This window comes from Silene latifolia, chromosome X (genome assembly GCF_048544455.1).
Source record: "Silene latifolia isolate original U9 population chromosome X, ASM4854445v1, whole genome shotgun sequence".
Classification (NCBI taxonomy): domain Eukaryota; kingdom Viridiplantae; phylum Streptophyta; class Magnoliopsida; order Caryophyllales; family Caryophyllaceae; genus Silene; species Silene latifolia.
Genome location: NC_133537.1, coordinates 48,400,423 through 48,416,869, shown reverse-complemented (window position 1 = coordinate 48,416,869; position 16,447 = coordinate 48,400,423). Strand labels below are relative to the sequence as shown.

At 37.8% G+C, this 16,447-nt stretch overlaps 1 non-coding gene across 1 annotated transcript; it reads right to left on the bottom strand.

The window, feature by feature from the left end:
- Positions 1 to 14,946: 14,946 nt before the first annotated feature.
- LOC141625241 (small nucleolar RNA R71) lies at positions 14,947 to 15,053 on the bottom strand. Its single transcript, XR_012535032.1, has one exon. It is a non-coding gene; the product is annotated as a small nucleolar RNA R71 (small nucleolar RNA).
- Positions 15,054 to 16,447: the final 1,394 nt, after the last annotated feature.

Here is a 16,447-nt window from a genome sequence, read left to right as displayed (position 1 = left end):
CCCAAGCCATAGCGTCTGGATATTCGGGCCAGAGTCCAGCAGCATTTTGCGTGGCAAGGGGATGGCATGAGCAACTCGATATTGCCAAAGCATACTTGGATAAAGCTTCGAAGAAAATGAAGAAGTGGGCAGACAAGCGTCGTCGAGACTTGAAGTTCCAAGTAGGTAACTTAGTCATGGTAAAACTCCTCCCGCAACAGTTTAAAGTGTTTAGGCAAGTACACAAGGGATTAGTGCGGAAGTATGAAGGACCATTTCCTATCATCAAGAAAATCGGAAGGGTCTCATACAAGGTCGAGTTGCCACCTAAGCTGAGGATTCACCCTGTGTTCCATGTTAGCATGTTGAAGCCATACCATGGGGACGCAGAGGATCCGAGTCGTGGGGAGTCACGAAGAGCTCCCACCGCGTCACTACTGACTTCCTTTGAAAGGGAGGTTGAACAAGTTCTGGCCGACCGAGTCATTAGAAAACGAGGACTCCCAAGGACTAGAGAGTTCTTAATCCGATGGAAAGAGCTACCTGAAAGCGAGGCGTCATGGGAGAGAGAAGAAGATCTTTGGCAATTCAAAGATGCGATAAGGCGTTTCGACGAGCAACCGTGACGAGGTCGTCAATGGCTTTGGTGGGGGAGAATGTAACGATCCGCCTTAATATGAGGATTTCTCCCGAAACCGTGCTAAAAATTGAGTTCAGTGGACTAGATTTCTCCGGAACATGCTAGAAGCGCCTATAAGAATCCGGAATGTTCTAGAAGAATCTAGGTCCTACAAGAATTATCTAGGACATCCTAGATAAAACATGTACATACTAGATTAATCTAGAGTCATCATGTAACTATAGGAAACTTGTGTACATTCTAGAAGAGTCTAGAATAGTCCCGAGACTTATAGGACACTTTAAGGTTCTAGATGGCTCCTTAGGAGTTTTATAAATAGGAGGGCATGACTTCATTTGCCATCCATCCAAAAACATTCTCACAAACTCACTTTGTAAAGCATACTTGTAATATTCAAGCTTTCCTAATAAAAGCAATCTATTCCCAACACCAAGTGTTATTAGCCTTCTTGTTCAAAGTTCCTACTTCACTTGTTAAGTGTCTAAGGCATAGCCTAGCACATCTTGAGGGTTTTGCTTGACTTGGTTTGCAACGGGACCGCAAGTCGAGTAGCACACGAGTTTGATTTAAGGGGTAAAGTAATCATTTCGTGACAACGCGCTATCTTTATCATTATCTGAAAAGAGGTCAAGACTGACGTTACTTAGACATAGGTTAGCAACTTCTTCTTCTTCTGATGCTTCGTCGTCCTCAGTGTCGAGATCTCCCCAGCATGATGGCATCATCACTTGCTTGAATTCCTTCTTGGTCTTCTCACATTTTGCTTTGTCTTTACTTTTCTCCCATGTGGGACAATCCTTAATCATATGAATTGATTCTCCTCACTTGAAGCAACCTCTGTTAGCAAACGTATTCTTAGACTCAGAAGTTTTCTTATTATAGGACTTGTTGTTGTTGTTAAACGATTTTGCTTGCTTATTTCTGGAAATTCGTTTATTAAATCGTTTGGCAAACAAAACGGTTTCATCCTCTATTTATACATCTTCTTCTTGCTTAGCAGAAGCTTGTAGAGCCATGCTCTTATTATTACTGGACTCAGCCTCATCGTCATCCAGGACGAGTTCATGAGCCATGAGAGCACCAATAAGTTCTGCATAAGGAAGAGAAGTGAGATCTCTGACTTCTTCCATAACCGTGACCTTGGGACGCCATTTCTTGGTTAGACTCCTAAGTACTTTTCTAGCAATATCCTTGGAGTTAAAAGTTTTACCAAGATTTTTGAGCTCATTGACTATGGTAGAAAATCGTGCTGACATGCTATCGAGTGATTCATTCTTTTCCATTTTAAAAAGTTCATATTTTTGAATCATCAAGTCAATACAATATTTTCTAACAGTCGACGTTCCTTCATAGGCCAACTCAAGACCATCCCATATTTCCTTGGCCGAAGTGCAAGAATAAAAACCATCGAATTCGTTCGATGTCATGCCGTTTTGTAACAGGCTTATCACTTTCGAGTTTTTCTCAGCCTTCTTGTAATTATCCTCAATATAGCCTTCTTCCCTTTTCTCATAGGTAGTGCCTTCCGAAGATGCGACCAAAATTTTATTTGGTCCATTCTTGATAATCGTCCAACACTCCCAATCATATCCTTTTATGTAGTGTGTCATCATGTTTTTCCAAAGTCCATAATTCTTCCCATCAAAGATAGGACACTTAAGATACTTGGAATCCATTTCACACGTGTAAGGCAACGGAATAAAAACAAAATAAAAAGATAAATGGATAGATGGATCTAGCCTCTTTGCGGTTTAGGCAATCAAGAGCACGAGACTCTGATACCAATTGAACAGTCTATCACACCCGAAATACTCGAGAGGGGGGGGGGGGGTGAATTGAGTATTTAAAAACTTATGCCCACTTTTTATTTTATATCAATGTAATTAATTATTTAAAGTTTATTGATTAAACTTTAACTAATTAATTAGGTGATTAGGAACGTAATGAAATGAATGAAAAGGAAAACTGCAAAGACACACGATTTTGAAGTGGTTCAGCTTCACATGTCGAAGCCTACGTCCACTATTCTCGATTAATAATTTTAGTAACTTTCCCCGGATTACAAAATTATCAACCCAACTCGTATAGCTAACTCTAGCTATAACTCAATTTGAATATCACTAGATATTCGATTTGACTATCTTAAGTTACTAAGAAAGCACTTGATTGTTCTTCTAAGTGTTCACACAATTGAACAAGTAAGAAACAATATGAAGTACTATTATCTTGTAACGTAACCTTAAGAATAATAAGCAATTTTAAGAGCACGACTTTTCGCAAGAATTTCCAAATACAAAACAATAAAAATAACTGATTAAAATTAAACTCAAAATTATTTGCAAGAGATTTTAATATTTCGAAAAGCTTGTTTGAAATGAAGAATGATCATGTGTATTTATAATAGAGGAGAAGAATAGGGTTTTGCACGAAACCCTAGAAGTGCCGTGAGGTAGGCGGTTTATTTTGCAAGAAATGAATCTCTATCTCTTTCCTAATTTAATCCAAGATATTTTAGTTTAAGTAAATAAGATAAAAGTAAATCTTATTCTTTCCACACCTATATCTTTAAGATTTTCAGATAAGTAAACAAATTAAATCAAGTATATATTTAAGATATGAGAATATCTTATAAAAATATAAGCTAGATTTAATTAGATAGATTACTTGTACTAGAGGACTGGTGAAACCTAACGGTTCAAAGCCAACGACCGAAACCCCAGGCCTGTGTCCATCTAGACGAAAATCCTTCTTCTTGGATTAGGGTTAGATTAAATAAACTAGAAAACCCTAGGTAGCATGACGACCCATAAGTCGTTTTACTAACCAGTAGAGAAATGCAAGTTAACCATTATAACAACCCATATTTTATCTCTATTATATACACACATGATTTTTGAAATATATTTGAAGAATTTTATCTTTTGAAAATGATTTTAAAACTTTAAAATCGTGCCATAAAATCGCTACTTAAAGTTATAGTAGAAACAGCTATAACTTTAAGTTTGGTAAGTAAAGTTATAACTTTACTTTCCCAATATTTCTTCTTAAGATACCGTTACTAGATGAAGACCTAAACTAGCTAATCTTCCTGGAAATCTTCAGAGTAGAATCTTCTCTTTATCTTGATCATAAGCTCTTCATCTTGAGCTCGTTAAAGACTTGATCGAGCCTTTTGCTTGAGTGATCATCATACTTGAAACTTGTTACAGTTACTATGACGCTTTAGGAATTTTTAATGTTATAGCTCAAGCTGCTATAACATTACTTGAATGTTGCTTCACAAATCTTCAATGTTATAGCTAAGGATGCTATAACATTACTTGCTAAACTTGTAACCTAAGTCAATCTAACACAGACTAAACAAATGATTACGAGAAAGAGTATATATAAAACGAAGCACACACTTGTCATTATCAAAACTTAATCATATATCTATATGGTCCAACATTTGTAATCACGTTTAGCAGAGTCACGTTTTTCCTTAGATTTGATATCGTTCCACTTTAGGCATTCTTTGATTTGATGACCTTTGTCACCACATTTAAAGCAACCAACAGTGGAATTAGACCTTCTCTTAGGAAAACGACGTTTGCTAGAATTGTTGCTATACCTTTGAGAGTTTCGACCATTTATCATACCAACAATATTTTTAGTAAACATTGCAAACTCATCATCTTCATTCTCCTCATCACTTGAGAGAGCATTAGGAGCGAGTCCTTTCCCTTTAGAACTTTCACTAGAACGCTTCATGAGAGTTAACTCATGAGCCATAAGTGAGCCCATAAGTTCATCAAGGGTGAGCAATGAAAGATCTTTAGCTTCCTCAATAGTCGTAACCTTCTGTTACCATTTTTCAGTTAGGCTACGAAGAATTTTACGGACTAAATCCTCGGATTGAAAACTTCTACCTAACCTCTTAAGGTCATTAACAATACTAGAAAAACGTGAGGACAAACTATTAATTAACTCATCTCTTTCCATATTGAACATCTCATACTGTTGCATGAGAAGATCAATACGGTATTTTTTTGACTTGTGACGTTCCCTCATAAGCAAGGTTTAAGGTGTCCCAAATCTCTTTGGCCGAAGCACATCCAGATATTTGATTAATCTCTTGGTCACCGATCCCATATTGAAGAATGGACATGGCCTTAGAGTTTTTCTCGATTTTCCTATAATCGGCCTCAACATAATTTTCCTCACTTTTCAAGGTACTAGTGCCATCAGCATTAGTCACTTCCATTTTGAGGGGGCCCTTTTGAATGATCAACCAACATTCATAGTCCGCACTTTTAAGATAGTGCTCCATGCGATGTTTCCACTAAGCACAGTTTTTTCCCTTTAATATGGGATACTTAGTGTGTTTTGAATCGTCCAATTGAAAAGTTAGGAACGATAAACACCTAAGAGGGGGAAGGGGGTGAATTAGGTGTACCTTTTTAAAAATTTGTTCTTAACTTAGTTAATTGATAACTTAAGTAAACAACCTTGATGTACAAGACTTGAGAAACTTAATAGAATGTAAGTTCACAAGATGATACAACCGTTTTATGTCACAGTACAGCTGACTGTGACACAGAAATTGACTAGATATAAGCGAGAAATAGCAAAGTGAAAGAACGTAAAAGTAAATGAACAAACAAACGACATTTAAAAAATTGGTTCAGCCTCTACTCCGAGGCCTACGTCCAACCATTATTTTATTGCATGTTTAGAAATTTACTCAAACTTACTAAACCTCTTACAATGAAAATAACTCGCCAACCTACTCCGGTTGCACTCAAACTTAAAGCTACTCCGCTTCAAGAGTTTATGGGTTCTATCTCAAGGTGTTACAGAATCTTTGAATCTCAAGAGTTCACTTGATGAACATGGAGATGAGATTACAATTAAGACTTAACACGAGAATCATAGAACAAACTCATTATGTCACAGTACAACGAACTGATACTTGGAGGTTTACAGCTTTTCGAAAACAAATGAAGAGTTTAAAAATCTGAAAAACGTTTTGCAAATACTTGAAGAACAAGGCTTTAATTGCACAAATGATTTGCAAGGTTTTACAACAAATGCTTTGGAAAGTCTTAAGAAATAAATGAGACTAAGACACTCTATTTATAATGGATTTGATCTCAAGTAAGTGCAACTTAGGGAAATTAAATCCAATATAAAATTAGTAGCCTTTGAGTGATGGTAAGTGTTAGACTTTAGGCTTGGGGCTTGGGGCTTAAGTTATTGAAGAATTCAGAAAACTTAGGCCAAAGCACTCAACATGTGACCTTTTACCGAAATGGCAAAAAACTTTTCTTACTTTAAAAGTTTGACAAGTTCAACTTACCATTTATGTAAAAGGTAATTGCACAAATCTAGAGGTTTAATCAATGTGGATTTGTGACTTAAAATTTCAGATTTATTTTCAAGCTTTTGAAGATTCAAATGTTAAGGTTTGAAATTTGTAAAGTTTTGACACTTAAACATTTCGATTAAAAACATCCTCCATACGGTAGTATCGGAAACCACAGTGCAGTGTACTATTGCATGGTTTTGTGGCTACTTGACATAAGTGAGAATGTTACACTTACTCTTAAAATTTTCGACTAAGGCTGGGATAATATCTTTGTCTTGACTTTTTGATTGCTTCATCTTGTAAGTCCATTTGATTGCTTCAATTACTAAGCAAGTTCAACTAAAAGCAAACAATCAAATAATAAAGGGACTTGACATCATCAACCAAATGTGTTCTAACAATCACTATCACCATACTTCCTACTGTATATCACTATTATCACTATCAGTATAAATGGATTTCTCGAAACCGGAATTGTTAGTGAACGGCGATATTGCGGGTCGTTTTCTGCACAAACCATTGACCAAATAACTCAAACAACAATGTGAATACGATTAGGGAAGTGAGAAGATGAGAATGGTGGTCGTATTTCATTATTTGGTGGTCGGAGTAAGGAGAAGGGAGATGACGATTGTAGCTTGTCAAATACCTGAATATGGAAGCAACTTCTCGTTGTCCAGGACAGCGACAAGTGCTAAATTTCAAAAAAAAAATAAGAAAAATCGAAAATGATGACGTGGGCCCATTTTTGGGAAATAGTTTGAAACCCGCACTATTTTGTTAAATAGTTTGTATTTCAACCCCATTTAAGCAAAAACTTCATTAAAAGTTGTTAATTTGTCATCGTGATTCCACAGAATGTGGTTGACAATGAGCAATACTACTAATTATTTACGTCTTTTTCAAGCTTTTTCTTTGCCATAAACTCAATAACACCTCAATTATTTTGCTTACATGAATCACAATTGATAAAAGAAAAATTATTCAGAAAAATACTTTGATTAATTCAAATTAACGGAAAGCATCAACATAAGAATTAACCAAAGCCAAAGCATTACTAATCAACTTAATCACCATCCCAAATTTATCATACACTTGACTCTTCGTCATCATTCTTTACCCCGACATCCTCAAACCCTTCCATGCACGTGTTCTGGTCCGTCATCCCTGCGCTCATCCACGTCTGCACACTGCTTATATCAAACCTCGTCTTTGCCTTCTCTGTCTCATTGTAGGCTCCACCAGCTGCAACATAGGCGTTGACCACCTTTGCCATCAGGTCCAGGGAATGCTGGACCTGTCTGGCCGAGGCCTTGGTCAGCCTCGTGCAGTCCTAGACCGCAGACCCAACTTGTTGTGGGTATGTAGTCCAGTTTGCAGAAGCCACATAGTCAGCGATTTTCTTGGCTTCTGCGAGGCTGGCCTGTATGGCCGCATATGTTATGTTGCGAAGGTCGGTTGGGCTTGAGTACTGGCTAGCGAGGGAGGAGTAGCAGAGGCTTTGATACAAAGTGAGTTGGCAGCATTTTTTGATGTAGTCGTCGACGGCGGTGGTGATCTCCGGCGACACGAGTGATTCATTGGCTGAGATTGCATGGATGAGGTGAAGGAGTTGGACAAGTGTGAAATAATATGTTGGTTTCATGGTTGATAATATGGTGATTGTTTTCATGGTTGATAATATGGTGGTTTCATTGTTGTTGCAATCATACGCAGCATGACAATATATAATACGGGTTATTATGGCACTTGTTAGGGAATCATTAAAAAATTTAATTACAATCATAATGTTGGAATAATCATTGGTTGAACGACCAACATTTTATGTGCTGTACTTATAAATATAAATCTCTACTTAATGTGTTTCATGAGGTTATCCACTTATCGTATTGTGTACGACTGTACGAGGGTTGACTCAAGCAGCTACCGAACTTAACTTTCGTTGTATAAAATAGGGAATAGTATTATGAGTTATACGGGATTTAAATTAAAGTCCTTGTTATTGAAATTTTATATTTGTAAATCTCGCAAGTGTACGAGTTGTCGTCGTGTATGCGAGGGTCGAACCCAAAGGACGAGATTGGCTCTTAAATTGATCGTTTGTTTTCTAGTTTAGTTCTAGCAAATGCAATTGGATGATTTATAAACTAATTAATAAGACTACAACTAAAGCAAGCAATAAAGCTAGGTGAATGAAAAATTAATTAAGATGCTAATTAAGGAAGCAAGGGTGGTCGGGTTCACTCATGTAGAGAAAGAGTCGAGTAAAGGCACAAATTAACAAGTAATTAAGGCAAATTCAAAGGTACATCCCAACCTCTCGATGTGAGACTAACCCGAGGCTTAGCATAATCGAATTCTCGTTCTAATTACCCATAGCCCACTATTCGTCATGAATTATCTAGTTACAAGTCAAGCTCTCACCCAACAAGTTATAAAATAGTGAAATTGACTCGAATTCTCATTGAGACATTAAACACTTTGTATGCATGACAATTAGAAGAGAAATTACCCATGTAGTACTTGCTTGTTCAAGCCAACATTCTACCCAAATTAACCACACAAGATTACCCTCCACCCAAGCAATACACTACTCAAACATACTAATAGAAATGAGAACAAAAGATGAGAACTTTAACATGAAAATAAGAAGAACAAACATAATGATAAGACAAGTAATTAAACTATAATAAACATGTAAACAATTGAGAGGAAATGAATTAAGAGAAGAATTATAACAACATTAATTAAAGGTGGAAACTTTGGTTGAAATAAGGAAGATGAATCTTTTCTTGTCTTCCGATCACAACCCAATAACAAATGTAAACTAATGAGAATTGTAGATCTTGCATAAACTAAAGAGTAATTAAATTAATAATGAAGAAAAATTACAACTTTTATTAAGGAGAGATTAATAAGAGAGGAAAATAATCTAGGTTCTTGTCTTACAAAATGAGAGACTAAATTCTAATCTAATGTGTGTAGAATAATCTAAGGTGGTCTAATAATAATGAGAGTGTGTTTTTTATACTAGTCTAATAATCTAAAAATAATAATAGTAATATAACAATAACAATAACAATAACAATAACAATAACAATAACAATAACAATAACAATAACAATAACAATAACAATAACAATAACAATAACAATAACAATAACAATAACAATAACAATAACAATAACAATAACAATAACAATAACAATAACAATAATAATCGTGCAAAAAGAACGAAAAGAAAGGACGCGTAAACAAAACCAACAACGACAATTGAAAACGCAGCAAGGGTGCCCCAGCTGGCTCGCCGGCTGTAGGTGGTGCCACCGGCAGGGGAGTTTCTGGAACATTGATATGAATTTTGATGTGCTCTGGGACGGTGGAGGCGTCGACAGCCGGGTAGGCGGCTGGAAGAGCAATTGATGCGAGTTGGGAGCCGGGGAGTCGGCGGCTGGTTGGCTTGCCGGTATGGAAGTCTCTGGATAAAAAGGAGGGAAATCGCATGAATTCCCAGCCAGGATGGAAGGCGGTGGTCGGTTGACCGGCTAGGAAACGATTGTTGCAGATTATCGATGTTGTTGATGCAGGTGACGGGTTTTGATGGAGAACGGAGCAGCGGTAGATGAATTGAGGCTCAGAGCCGGCTAGTTGTTGCAGTTGCTTATCGAGGAGTAGGTGATTTGAATGATGGTGAAGTTCGGGGTAAATGGTGTTAATGGGGATTGAGGACGATGAATATGGAAGGTGGGATGATTGGTGCGTGAATGGTGGTGTATGTGAGATGGGATTGAAGGGAGCAGCTCGGGTGGTGTCGGGTTAGAATGGTGATGAATGCAGGTTGAAGAAGGTGATGAAGGCGGGAATATGTGTGTGATTTTTGTAAAGTCAAATGTTGACTTGGGTTGATGTTGGTGATTTTTATAAGGTGTGACAGGTTGTGCATTTTTTTTTTATTATAATAAAACCCGTCTCAACCCGTAAAATATGACTATAATACTACTCATCAGTCGTCAAGGATTCACGATTACCATATTGTTCTCATTTGATCATTCGACATCTTTGTTGGTATCGAATCGCAATAATATAGAATAAATAGTACTCTACTCGGTATCAATTACTCTGCACATAGATTGTTAGATTACACGGGTGGCCTAGTACGAGTGTTATAGGAACCATAAGTGCAGGATTCCTAATAGAATATTAGAAAGATGAACGATTTTTCGAACCTACGACCTAATGCTTATATAGTATACTTCCGTGTTAACTACAGATTATCCTTGTTACAACTTACTAAGTTACAACATATAGAGGACTTACTTATACCCTCGCATTCTTAACGAGGGAATGAGCAATCTTATTAAGATTTCTAGGACAATAACTTATAGAGAAATAGTGACATTGAAGAACTAAATCGTTGATAGAGGAAAGAGTAGTCTTGATCTCTGGACTAGCATCCTCCTTATTGTAATACTACGGTTTTCTATGTCTATGGGTACTCTATCGAGTGGGACTTACTCTGTCAAGTAAGTATGTTTTTATACGAAACAGTAGTCTGCCTGATAGGTACTCGATCGAGTACGTGTGGCACTCGATCGAGTAAGGGGCCCTCGATCAAGTAAGTCACTTACTCGCTCAAGTAAGTCGGTCTTACAGGTTATTTTGTCGGGTTTTGTTAGCAATGCGAGAATGATATAAAAAAACATAAGTCGTCATTTTCTTTTCACTTTTACCCTGATCTAAATTCATAAGAGACAAAAACAAGTTACGTTACTTCTTCTTCTTCGCATTGCTATCAAATCCCAAGGCTTGAGTCGTCGGAATGCAGTGTTCTTTACGCCGTTGAGTCCGTAGCATTGTGGGTAAGATCCTAATATCATTTTTATGTTGTTTCGTTGATTTTGGTTAAAACCCTAATTGGGTAAATTGGGGGTTTGGGAGTATTGTGTTTATTAGATGGTGATTGTATGATTGTATGTTTGATAGGAGGTGATTTTATTGAAGAACGATTTTGATTAGCTGATTGTGACGATCTTGGTGGTTGCTTTTTCAGGTAGGGTTTCCCTACTGAGTTATTGTATAAATTATTATAAGATGGTTGTTTGGTTGATTGGCATGATGATCATATCGTAATTGATATTGGCATTGTTTCGAATTGATATTGTGATTGGTTGTTGTTGATTGTCTGTGGTTCTCGAGGTGTGCCCTCGGCTGAGTGGAGTCACTTGCGGGAGTGGCTTCACGCCCTTGATTCGCCCTCTGTGGAACCCGACACAGAGGGGATGTGCACATTAAGGAACATAGGTTATTCGCTCGATGGAGATGAGCGGGGCTTAGGTGGGAACGGCTGCGGTTCCCCACTGGCGATGAGGAATATCTGCTGCGATGGATATTCTGGCAGGGTTACTGATAGGGTTATTTTCAGTCGTTTGCCTTAATCAAAATAAATCCTAGCTTAGTACTAACAAGATAGCTAGCGGTAAGTCAGGGTCAATGTAGGTGAGGCGGAATAATAAAGAGGAGAAAGCAAGGCGGAATAATGAGAGTGAAATTGAAGAGCAAAGCAAGTTGAGACGGGTTTTTATTATACGGAGTAATAAAAAGTGGAAGTCAAGCAAGACCCCAAGTCAAACATTTGACTCTATAAAAGTCAAGTACATCCCCTGTTACCTCATCTTCATCAACTCATCACCATGTCATTCACCTGCATCCTCAACAGCAGCCACAGCTCGAAACAAGGCGCCATAACCATTCACCATTCAGTTCAACCCGAAAACCAGTCATCAACAACAGTTCCTTCTCACCATCATCTTCAAACCGTAACACCTTCCCCTGCTTCAATTCACACACCCACGCCTTCATTCACCATCACCATTCATACTAGCTTCAATCACGAATCACGACAAACCAACTCGTGCAGCTCATCTCCATCCTCCATTAATCCACCATCAACAACCGTCCCCTGAATTTCAAACAACTCATCAACCATCTCTTCATAACTCGCCAATTCACCATATCATCCATATCATCCATTTACCATCATTCATCATCACCACACATCAAACCAACCCGCCATTACTCCATCATCATTAAACCAATGTCAACCTGTGCCTCACCTGCTCTCTTCAATGACCGGGAACTCCACCGCCATTTCACCTGCTCCGTCAACAAAACCCAACATCAACCTCGCATTACCTTCTCCATACACACCTGCATCTAGCCCAAATCAGTCCATAACTCAATTGTACCACCACGCACCACCAGTTCAATCACCATGGCAGCCACCATTCACCAATAAATTCCCATCAACAATTCATACCTCCATCATTTTCGACCTCCATCCTTCAATCATCATCACCCATCTCACCTGCAACCACCGACTACCACAGCCCCCATTACCACCATCAATTTCGCCATCTTTGACTCGGAATCGAAACTGAGCTTTTTTATGAAGCTTTGCTCTCTATGCCGGTACCCCGGCAGTCGACACCCCCCACCGGTAGGCACAACATCAAATTTTCCTCCTTTTGTTGAAGATCTCGCTACCGGTCATGACCCGGCAGCCGGCCTACCGGCATACGACTCGCAATCAACTAATCTCGTATCAATCTTGCTACTCTCTACTAGCAGCCCTTCTGCCGGCTCACCGGCACGCAACACACAACACTAAATTGCTCCCCTTTCTTGATTGTTCTCGCTACCGGTGCCCTGGCCGGCGGCCGGCAGGAGGCCATCTGCTCGTTTTGTCCTTCAATTCAATTGTGTCAATGTTGGTTTTGTTTTGGTCGATTGTTTTTGTTTTGTATTATTAGGTTTATTTCTAGTATTATTATTATTATTATTATTATTATTATTATTATTATTATTATTATTATTATTATTATTATTATTATTATTATTATTATTATTATTATTATTATTATTATTATTATTATTATTATTATTATTATTATTATTATTATTATTATTATTATTATTATTATTATTATTATTATTATTATTATTATTATTATTATTATTATTATTATTATTATTATTATTATTATTATTATTATTATTATTATTATTATTATTGGTGATACTCTTATTAGACTAGTATATAAGGAACACTACACACCACATTAGAAAATAGAATTTAGAATAGAAAATTAGACTAGATTAGTTCATTCTCCTCTCAAATATTTGTAGAACCCTAATATTTCCTCTCTCATTTTCATTCAATAAAAAGTTGTAATCTTTCCTTAATTATTAGTTTAATTATTCTCTAGTTTATGCTAGTTCCTCATTTTCTCAATAGTTTACATTTAGTCATTTGGGTTCTATTTGGAAGTCAAGAAGAAATTCATCTTCCATTATTATCCAAGTTTGTTCCTTTCCTCTTTGTTGGTACAATTCTCATCTTTTATTTACAATTAGTTCATTAGTTTACATTTATTGTTCTTTACTTGTTGTTTTCATTCAAAGTTTCTATCTTTATTATGTTTAGCGTGTTTGTGTGTGTATTGTTCCATCTTATTGTTAGATTTTCATCCTTAAACATGTGTGCGTAGTCCTCATCTAGAGCTTAGGGGGATATTGGGTAGTAAATGGGTGTGAATTTGGGTTGATAACATATTGATTTGGGTGTTTTAATGGTTGTCACTTTCTTGCACATGAAGTGTGTGTAGAATTGCTCCTATGAAAGTTTGAGTATTTTCTCACATGTTTGGTTATCTTGGTGTCTATACTAGTGGATGAACAATCTTGGTGTGTAGACTATTGGATGATCTTTGTGTATGTGTGTGACGAGATTTGGTTAATCATACGATAGTGGGTTAATGAATTCTAGGTGTCCTAAGATATTAGGCATAATTCCTTGACTAATTGAATCACCTATTCCCCATATTTGCCTTGTTTCATGCCCAATGACCCGCGTGAACCCGAAAGCTCTAGTCTTTCTCATATTGTTCATTTAAAATTTCATTTAGTTTAATTTTATTCCTTACTTGCATCTTAGTTTACAATTTAATCAACCTCTTTCATTTATTAGGTTAAAATAGGACTTAAACGGACTAAGTATACACCCCCGCCATGTTTGTGTTCGACACCCTAATTATACTACTTAATTGGGGTTCTTATAAATTGTTTTTGATTGGGAAGTGACGACAAATCCCTTATATCATAATGGCGCAGTTGCCGGGGATGGCGTTAGGTTATGCTTAGTTAGTTGAAGTTTCTAGCTTTAGTCTTTACTTGTTGTTTGCTTGTTTGCTTGTTTGTGTGCTTCTTATAGAGTGTGTGTGATTTTTTGCCTTACCCTAGTGTGTAAAAGCACTAGGAGTCTTACGGTTTTTCAAGTTGTATGCCTAGGAGGAACCACCAAGCTTTGCTCTTTGACTTCGATCCCGAAAGGCTTTATAGAGCCTTAAGGAATATTACCATTGCAAGGGTTATAACCTCTTCTCAAGCAACCATAAACCAAGCAAATCCACCCATCCAACCTCTCATTGAAAACACAACTCAACAACAACCAAACATTACAATTGAGCCTCCATTAGAAAATCCATTTCACAACTTCCAACTTCCAAATAACCCACCTCAAACACCACCCTCTCATATACCAAATCCACCACCACCACCAATGGCTTTACGTGACCATAACCGTCCAAACCATAATGATGCTTGTAACCCCATCAATTTTGGCATCTTGGCTCCAAACAATTTTGAGATGCACCCGGCTCAAGTTGGCCTAATTGAAAAAGAATTGTTTGGAGGACACATTGAAGAAGATGCTCATGCTCACCTAAGGAGGTTCAAGAGGAAGGTCTCTATGATGAAAAAGAATGGGGTATCCGAGGATACACTAAGGATGATGTTATTCCCATTTTCTCTAACGGGCAAGGCGGATCGTTGGTTGAATGTGCACCCTCCGGACACATTTACTACATGGGATGCCTTAGCCAAGGCAATCCTAGAGAAGTATTATCCATCATCAAAGACCGCTATGCTCCGGAACGAAATTCATACCTTTCAACAAGAGGAAGGAGAGTCCCTAGGAGAGGCATGGGATAGGTACCTAGATCTACTTGCTAGTTGCCCTCATCATGGGATCCCGGCTTGGTACGTGACTCAAACCTTCTTTCAAACTTTTCTCCCAAGGACAAAAGAAATGGTGAATGCCTCCGCGGGAGGGGGATTCGATCATTTGGGTGAATAGGAGGGCACGACTCTAATCAGGAAAATGGTGGACTCCGAGGCAAATAATGGCACAAGAGTGAATGTATTGAGAAGAAGCAAGCACCCTCCCGAATTCTTAGTGAATGTGGAGACTAATTCTAAGCTTGATATGCTCACCAAAAAGCTTGAAGAGTTGAGTAAGAAGAAGCAAGTGAACCAAGTGAATCAAACTACCACTTCTCATGGACCATCCATGGAGGAAGTGATGCAAAGATCAACATGTGAGTCATGTGGAGGGATGGGTCACACTTATAAAGTATGTGCAAATAATCATTACAACAACATTGATGGGAACAATGCGCAAGAGGTGAATGCTTTCCAAGCATTTAACAATTTCTCCAACCGTCCACCTAGGCCCTCGTTCAACAACAATCAAGCATCCAACCAAAACTTTGCCAACCAATCTCAAGCATACCAAGATTATGGGTATAACCAAGGGAACCAAGGTAATCAAAACTTTTACCAAGGAAACCAAGGTAATTAAGCCAACCAAGGGTTTGGTCAAGGGTTCAACCAAGGGTTCAATCAAGGATACAAAAATAATCAAAGGTACAACCAAGGGCAAAATCAAGGGTTCAATCAAGGGTACCAAGGGAACAACCAAAATTCCAACTTTAAAGATCAAGGATATGGCTTTTCTCTTCCAATTTCCAACCAACCCTTCAACCAAGAGCCACCACCCCAAGCAAGCAATACCATGGGAGATGATAAATATGACAACTTGGTGAAGTTGATAGGGGATTTGGCAAGTAATACCCAACAACAAATCAAGAGTCTTGAAGCTAAGGCGGCTTCCCAAGCTCTCATGAGTTCTCAAAAACCACCGGGTGTATTTCTAAGACAAGTGCAAAATCCAAGGGACCCTATAAAGTCAAAGGAAGTTAATGCTATCATGGTTGGAGTTGAAGAGGAAAAAGAAGAGTCATTTTATTTGCCAAGTCAAGAGGAGTTATCTTACACTACTCCCTTTTCCATGGCTATGAAAACATTCCAAGAAGTTGACCATGAGCCCGAAAAAGAGAGCATAGAAGACTATGTGCTTGAGAAAATAATGACAATTCATGGTACAAGCTTGGATGTTGAAGTCGACCCGGATAAGGGAGAGATGGTTATGACTACACCAACCATTATGAGTGAAGAATTTGTGCTTGAGGAAATAGTGGAAGCACCTAATGTGAGGGTAGAAGTTGAGAGGAACCCGGAAAAAGAAGAGATAGTGATGGTAGATGAACACTCTTTGACCAAGAAAGAAGAAGTCATTTCTAGAA